The sequence below is a fragment of the Gadus macrocephalus genome, chromosome 21 (assembly GCF_031168955.1).
Source record: "Gadus macrocephalus chromosome 21, ASM3116895v1".
Lineage (NCBI taxonomy): Eukaryota > Metazoa > Chordata > Actinopteri > Gadiformes > Gadidae > Gadus > Gadus macrocephalus.
The window spans coordinates 2,757,613-2,766,722 of NC_082402.1; positions in this window are offsets into that span (position 1 = coordinate 2,757,613).

Sequence of the window (9,110 nt, forward strand, 5' to 3'; positions counted from 1 at the left end):
CCCAACATCTCAGGCATTCTGATTGGGGTTACATTGTTACATCAATAGGATTATCCGTCCTTCGGAGGAGACGTAAAACCGAGGTCCTGACTCACTGAGGTCATGAAAGATCCCAGGGCACTTATCGCAAAAGAGTAGGGGTTTCCCCGGTGTCCTGGTCCAACCAGGCTCATTCGATCTGGCCCCCTAATCATCCTCCTGTATAATTGGCTGAATCATTAATTCCTTCAGTCTCCACTTCAAGCTGGTGTGTGGTGAGCGTTCTGGCACAGATTGGCTGCCGTGCATCACCCGAGAGGGTGCTACACACTGGTGGTGGTTAGTGAGGTCCCCCCTTCACTGTAAAGCGTCTTTGAGTGTCTAGAAAAGCACTATATCAATTCAATACATTATTATTCAGACACACACACACCCACACCCCTGGCCATAGAATGCTGACATGTGTGGTCAGGTCTCTTGGTAGAGTGTGTGCATTGTTGTGTTTGAGTGTGTGGGGGATTCTGTGTTGGCAGCGGGAAAACTGGGACCATACATGTTATTGTGTTATACTGGGACTATACATGTTATGTAGTGTTATACTGGGACTGGGTTATACTGGGACCATACATGTTATTGTGTTATACTGGGACTATACATGTTATGTAGTGTTATACTGGGACCATACATGTTATTGTGTTATACTGGGACTATACATGTTATGTAGTGTTATACTGGGACCATACATGTTATTGTGTTATACTGGGACTATACATGTAATATGGGTTATACTGGGACTATACATGTTATGTAGTGTTATACTGGGACCATACATGTTATATAGGGTTATACTGGGACCATACATGTAATATAGGGTTATACTTGGACCATACATGTTATATAGGGTTATACTGGGACCATACATGTTGTATAGGGTTATACTTGGACCATACATGTTATATAGGGTTATACTGGGACCATACATGTTGTATAGGGTTATACTGGGACTATAGATATTATCAAAGGTTATACTGGGACTATATATATTATAAAGGGTTATACTGGGAATATACATGTTATATAGGGTTATACTGGGACTATACACATTATAAATTGTTATACTGGGACTATATATATATTATAAATGGTTATACTGGGAATATAAATGTTATATAGGGTTATACTGGGACTAAGCATGTTATTTATGGTTATACTGGGACTATACATGTTATTTATGGTTGCACTGGGACTACACAATATATAGTGTTATACTGGGACTATACACGTTATATAGTGTTATACTGTGACTATACACATTACATATTGTTGTATTGGGAATATACATGTTCTATAGTGTTATACTGGGACTATACACGTTATATAGTGTTATACTGGGACTATAGATAGACTTTACGTCGTTGAAAATATTGCAGCATTCGTATCCAACCCATTCCTGCCCGTTGACATAGAGCAGGTAGCAGACAACAGTATTTGCTTTGCCAATTCGAGTTGTCATGGAGATGGTTGATTTGCAGAATGACTTAGAGCTGAAAGCCACATCAGGGGACACTTCCTCTCCTACGTGCCTACTTTGGATCCACTTCCCTCTGTCTGAGCACAGGAGGCCCCTCGCTAGCAGACACCTCGCAGGCGGTCTCAGACTGGCTGTCTGCAGCTATGAGCCAAACCTCAAGGCACTCAGACGGTACTCAGTCACAGCCATCTCACTGACTTGAGTGAGTAGCAGGACTGCCACAGATTGGTTAGTTATTACTATTGTTATTATTAAGTATCTTGATTTCCGTTGTTACTATGTTACTATGAATTAGCCAAATAAAAAGCCTCAAATTGGAAGTAAAATATGGGCTGTGTTTTTCTCGATAGGTAGATCTTGCTTTCACCAAGGCTGAGGTCAGGGATCTTGGGCTTAAAAGGGTTGATGACCACTGCTTTAGAGCTTAACCCTAACCCTAATTAAAGGAGGACTCGTTAGTGCCTAACCCTAACCCTAACCCTAGTGAGCTGTCATCTATTTAGTCCTTTCTGTTCCGACCCCGCCGGACGTTGCGCTGGTGAATATGTTTGTGCAAAAAAGGAGAGGAAGGCACTTCCTCTTCTGACAGGAAGTGGTCTCTTGATGGTTGGTTGCCACCACGGTTATTGGATCTCTCCAAGCTTCGAAACAGTGTGTGTTCCTGGTTCCTGGTTCTAGGAGAGAGAGAGAGGGAGAGAGAGAGAGAGAGAGAGAGAGAGAGAGAGAGAGAGAGAGAGAGAGAGAGAGAGAGAGAGAGAGAGAGAGAGAGAGAGAGAGAGAGAGAGAGAGAGAGAGAGAGAGAGAGAGAGAGAGAGACGATAGTAGAGAGTCGGACAGACAGCCCAGGATGTGTGCGCTCCATGCCACCACGGCCCTGCAGCACCTGGTGTTTTCCCACTCATAGACAACACAGACTCGCCCCCCTGACCACGCCCCCCTGACCACGCCCCACTGACCACGCCCACAGCTGTTACTGGGACTCAGCAGAAAAACCCTCTGCTCTATTGTGGAAGTGGTAGAGCTTTATTGGTCTGGCTGACTTCGACTGACTGTTACGTAAACGGCTGTTGCGTATCTTAATGGGACAGAGGAATGCCTGGGTTAAGAAACTAGTGGGAAATATGCCAATGAACAGTATCACACATACCGCCTTTTTTAGACACATTATATATTCATATAAAAGTGTCGCATTATCAATTTGTTTTTGCATTTATTTTGCATGAATGTTTATATGATCCACAATAACATGACATCATTCATTTGATTCTGATGCCTGCTTCTCAAGCAGTGGAGGAGGAGGAGCAGGACGGTGGAGGAGGAGGGTGGAGGAGCAGAACGGTGGAGGAGGGTGGAGGAGGAGGAGGAGGGTGGAGGAGGAGGAAGGTGGAGGAGCAGGACGGTGGAGGAGGAGGAGGAGGAGGTGGAGGAGGAGGAGGGGGAGGGGGAGGGTGGAGGAGCAGGACGGTGGAGGAGGAGGAGGAGGAGATGGAGGAGATGGAGGAGGTGAGTCCACTCGACCAGAGATCCATCAGTGGACATCAAGAGACGGTCAACAAAAGGTAAGGTCCTGAGATCCATCAGATCCGTCACCATGGCAACACAGAACGCCATGGCAACCGTTTGTTGTCTTTGTTTAAATGTGAAAACACACACACACACACACACACACACACACTTTTGAGGAAGTGACTGAAAAGTCAAACTGCCAGCTGGGATATTTGCATTTTGATTTGAAATGCTGATTGTTTCCCATGAGGCCTTGGATTTCAATAGAGAACCATCTTTTACTTAACACCTAAACTAACCATCTCAAACACTTATACACAAACTGAGCCCTCTCTAACCTCATACCCAAACGTAGCCCTCTATAACCCAATACCCAAACTCAGCCTTCTCTAACTGTACAGTCAAACTTAGCCCTCTCTAAGCTAATACCCAAACGACATGTATAACATTCAAACACAATAATAATATAATAACGACCACAAACAACGTGTATAATGGTCAGCTAATGGGCCTTATTAAAACATTGAGCCTTTTTCCATCCGTCACATTAACTAGCTTGTTTGTTAGCATTATGCCAAGCTAGCTCGCTAAAAGATGCTGCTGGAGCTGTTGTCATCATGGAGTTGGTGTGGGTCACGTTGAGGCGTAGCTACCCCTGACAGAGGGGAAGGAAGTAGTTGATTAAAGCGACAGGAAGCTGGCCCCGCCTCTTCTTCCTCCTCCACTCTCCTCTTCTGGTCGCCTACTGACCCCAACCCTAAGCCTGACCCTGACCCTGACCCAGGACCAGAGACTGATTCTCTCTCCTCAGGCGGCACTAGTCCTACCTTCCAGAAGCTTCCAGAACCGGTTCTGTTTCTTAGCTCCGCCCTGGAACAGCATTGTTAATTTGCCTTTTTAAAAGGTTAAGCGTACAATGGTTTGCTCTTCAAAGCCGCTTAGCTTCTTCCTCCTTCCTTCCCAACTAGTAGTACACAACTAGTACACACCTCATGCTCTCACCTCCCTCATGTTTTCATCCTCCAACCCCCCCCCCCTGCTCTCCGTCTGCGAGGGATGGTGTAGGGGTGGGTGTTCGATGCCAGTTGGCCCCTTAGCATGTGTGTGTGTGTGCGTGCGTGCGTATGTGCGTGCGTGCGTATGTGCGTGCATACGTGTGTGTGTGTGTGTGTGTGTGTGTGTGTGTGGTGGTGGTTAGGTGGTAAGAGGTTAGGGTTAGTGTTAGGGTTATCTGAATATGAAGAGAATATGATGAACTAAACATGAGATCTGAGGCTGTCAGCCTTAAGGGGGAGGCTGAAGGGGGAGACTGAAGGGGGAGGCTGAAGGGGGAGACTGAAGGGGGGAGTCTGAAGGGGGAGACTGAAGGGGGAGGCTGAAGGGGGAGACTGAAGGGGGGAGTCTGAAGGGGGGAGACTGAAGGGGCGTTCAGTTGTGTGTTAGGACCTAAGGGCGTTCAGTTGTGTGTTAGGACCTAAGGGCGTTCAGTTGTGTGTTAGGACCTAAGGGCGTTCAGTTGTGTGTTAGGACCTAAGGGCGTTCAGTTGTGTGTTAGGACCTAAGGGCGTTCAGTTGTGTGTTAGGACCTTAGGGCGTTCAGCTATGTGTTAGATCAGACCTGGCTTTGGGTCTTGGTGGATTTAGGAGTTAAAGCTGTGGCTTCTTTGCATGGACTGTAAATCTATGATTCATCGACGCTTGCTCCCAGCCGTTTGCATATCGGCTCACTCTCTGCCGACCACAGACATTCAGCCCCAACCTGCTCCCAGGGAGCAGCTTCTACTTTGGCCTGATGAGTGAGGTCACAGAGACCCCGCCACCTCAGGTCGTGGTAGGGGAAACCAATTTCCATAGGACGCGGGATAATTCCAGTTCATACCAGTTAATTCCAGTTCATGCCACTTCATTCCAATACCAGGTTATACCAGTTAACTCCAGTTGATACCAGTTTATTCCAATACCAGTTAACACTTATTAATTCTTAGTTGACACTGTAATCAGGGCCCGTTCCATGAGAACCAATCTCTCCTCAATGTCTTTTCCCCAGAAAAAAGGCATGAATTGGTTGATCGATGGACATGTCCTGGTCCTCTTTGTTGTTAAAGTGAAGAATATCATTAACATGTTATTTAGAACCCAATATCATAAACATGTTATTTAGAACCCAATATCATAAACATGTTATGGATAAGAAGGCTTTAATATTGTTCATGGATTTAAATTGTAACCTAACCTACTCCTAATCTAACCTCTCCTGACCTAGCCATGTCTTTATTGGTGGAATAATCCTCTCCCATTGGCCGCTAGTGATGTCAATCATCACACCCCTCTTTGTGTTCAAACTATTGAGGACTAAAAGTAAAGCAAAACCTCTGCGCGCACACACACACACACACACACACACACACACACACACACACACACACACACACACACACACACACACACACACACACACACACACACACACACACACACACACACACACACACACACACACACACAGAGCTTTTCGGCCAGGACCCATTCCTGCCCCTCACCCTCATTTGCATGTCCTTTGAAAGCAGGACCCTCTACAGGGTGGAGGGGTGTGTTCCGCTCTCGGTCTACGGCTGCTCCTCTCTCTTGGATGGGATCGGGTCCTGACCTCTGCTCTTAGTTTGGCTGCTCCGCATGTTTCCTGCACTGGGAAGTCATTCAGGCTTTTGCTGACACAAGAGAATTGGGGCTGTGTGTGTGCACGCAGATGTGTTGCTTGGACTGAAGACTCATGTCTCCTGGAGTGACTGATAGCTCACTGTTGCACTCACTGTTAGGGTGAGGTTAATATACCCCTAGCTAGGTTAGGGTTGGGTTATGATACTTACAGAAGTGGTCAACCAAACCCAGGTTAGGGTTATGCTAATTCAGTAGTGCTCAGTGTTTCCCCTTCTGCAGACATCACTATTTCTGTCTTTTTTCATAACATTTTGGCGTCATTTAGAATTTGCGGAGTGCTTTTTGCAAAACATGTGTATGCATCCAATTCTACTGGTAATCTTTTATTAATGTGTAAGCTATATAAAACGTTAATAAAGACAAACCAAGTATTGAAAAGCGGTTTCAAGTTAAGATAAAACATAAAATGCATATTTATGAAACTATATAACCCAACAAATTTATATAAATAGTCCCATAATGAACCTGTAATGCTTAAAGTGAATGTTTACCGCAGTGAATACTTCCTACAGCACTGTTTGGCCCTCCAGTCGCTTTAATCCGTTTATCTCTCTCAATGGAAGACCAAAACATCTGCACCCGCTGAGGAACAACTGGAGACCGGCTGGATATTAATTCATCATTTGTGACGTGTTTTTCTTTCGGGCGGCTGTTAGCTGCGAAATAAATTAGCGCTGTGGCTAGGCTGTCACGGGGGACTTCGATAAACGCAAGATCTTCCTTATCAGCTTCACATGCTCGTTGTGTGTTGATCTGAGCTGTAAAAGGAATGTGATGAACAGAAATGGTACACTTGTTTGTCCACAGTATTGAACATACTCTAAAGTTAACCATTTTAATTTACCTTTTTTTAAATAAGTAATACGTTTTTAAATGGCATTATTCAAGAAAGTGTTAACTTTAGATAGTTTGGCTAGCCAGAGGATCACTTTGTCCTCCTTTGTTTAAATTTGAAATGGAGAGTAAGTGGAGATTAAACCTTGTGAATCTTGAAGTCTATCACTCACAATCCAGGAATCTCTGCACCCAAATAAATATGAGCAAATGTTTAAAACGGGCTGCTTAAAGTGGCAATCTAGAGGATATTCATGCAAATCAATGTGGGGTTGCTGGTTTGATCGCCCACTGAGGACACACCCTTGTGTTTGAGAGACTAGAGCAGCAGTATTATGAACGGTATCAAAGAGGTGCCTGGTGCTGCTTTGTATTCTTGGGAAGAAATACGGCCTAATCGTCACAGACAAGGAAACAGAGTTCTTTATCTATTTCTTATTCTTTCTCTGTTGTCCAGTAAGTAGAGGGAGATACGGAAGTAGTGGGCACACTGGGTTTAACACTGGTTGCACAGGTTCCAAGGTTCCCTGTAAACCTCGTGTATCGAGTGTCTGCATCACTGAACCTTCGGGTTCTGTGTACGGTGGAAGGGAAGTAGTAGTTGTGTCGTAGGAAGATCTGAAGAACTGGAAGAGGTTTGACAGAGACACCTTTGTTTCAGGAATGCTGAATAGGCTTTAGAGCAGTCCCAGTTCTATCAAGACATCGAGCTCAAGCACGGTGCTTCTCTGCTCACTGCTTGACAAACCCCCCCCCCCCCCCCCCCCCACACACACACACACACACACACACACACACACACACACACACACACACACACACACACACACACACCACACACTGCCCGCAGCTGTCTGGCGGCATCACTGCTAACACAGCAGCATGTGAAACTGGATTCTTCTTCTACCGGATTCCTCCGTTCCTCCAGTAGTTCACACCTGCTCTGCTTCTGAATAATGCTGCATTAGAGGGACCTCCCTCCCTCCCTCCCCCCCCCTCCTCCCCTCCCCCATGACCCCGGGGGGGCCAGCGGTCTGATATTCCATCTCTCCTTCCCTTTCTCTTCTCTCCCTCTCCCCAACAAGCTTTTCCAGTTCGTCAGACTTTGCGCCATGGCAACGGGAGGGACAGAGGCTCGGGGACAAAGGCTCCTCAAAGTGTGTGTGTGTGTGTGTGTGTGTGTGTGTGTGTGTGTGTGTGTGTGTGTGTGTGTGTGTGTGTGTGTGTGTGTGTGTGTGTGTGTGTGTGTGTGTGTGTGTGTGTGTGTGTGTTCGCGTATATGTGTGTGTGTGTGTGCTTGTGTATATGTGTGTGTCTGCCACCCAACACTGGTTGAGCTGGGCTCTGAACCGGCTCTCCTCTGAACCAGCTCCAGCCTGCTCAGCACTCCTGGGGGCTGGAGCCCTTACCCTGAGCTGTTGAGATTTGATTCCCCCCCCCCCCCCCCCCCCAGGGCTCTGAACATGTTTGTTATTCACACAAAGTGTCCCAACGACTTTCCATACATTGAATAATTAAAAAAAAAGTTATTCTAAAGTAGTGTGTACTTTAGTGTAGCAGGAGTAGTGTAGTGGTGTGTATTTGTGTGTAGCGGAAGTAGTGTAGTGGTGTGTAATTGTGTGTACTTGCGTGTGGCAGGACTTGTGTTGCGTTGTTTAGATGTGTCGTGGCATTTGGGTTGGTCCATTTCAGTACCACCTTTATGACTCTTGGATTTGGAAAAGTAATTAAAGTTACAAACTTGTGACTGACTGCTCGTCGTCCCGAAGGGATCAGCTAGCAGGACTGAAGGAGTATTGGAGTAAAGAGAGGGGAAAGGGACGTGGCAGAGGAGGTCTCTTTTCAGTCAGTGCACAAAAACGTAACAAATTAATGTTTTTGTTTTCACGAAGAGACAACTCGTCCGTCTTTTGCCAAATTGAGGGAGAACTCTAGAACACTAAAACACAAGAACTGCACAACTCTAGAACACTAGATATCTAGAACAATAGAACTCTAGAACTTTAGAACACTAGAAATCAAACTCTTCAACTCTAGAACTTTAGAACACTGGAAATTAAACTCTAGAACTCTAGAACACAGGACGTCTCTCTGGTCTCTGACCGTCTCTCTCTATTCTCTCTCAGACAGTCTCTCTCTGGTCCCTCTCTCCTTTCAGACAGAGTGTGTGTGCATGTGTGTGTGAAAGAGAGAGTGTGAGTGTGTGTATGTGCGTGAGTGCAAGAGGTGAAAAGAGAGAAAGTGTGTAAAAGAGCCAGCGAGGGACAATGTGCTCGGCTACAAATCAACGGACCCTGTTGCACAGATTCCTTTGCGTCATGCCGGCCCTTTGTCCGCGGCGTCAGGCTTCATCAGGGCCTCAATGGGCAGAGTCAACGTGGGGAGACACTTGGCAGATGGCCGTTCTCTCTCTTTCTCTTTCTCTCTTTCTCTTTCTCTCTCTCTTTCTCTCTCTCTCTTTCTCTTTCTCTTTCTCTCTCTCTCTCTCCCCGGGGGCCCCTGACTGGCCCCAAGCCCCTGTCCCCCGTCCCCCCCCCCCGAT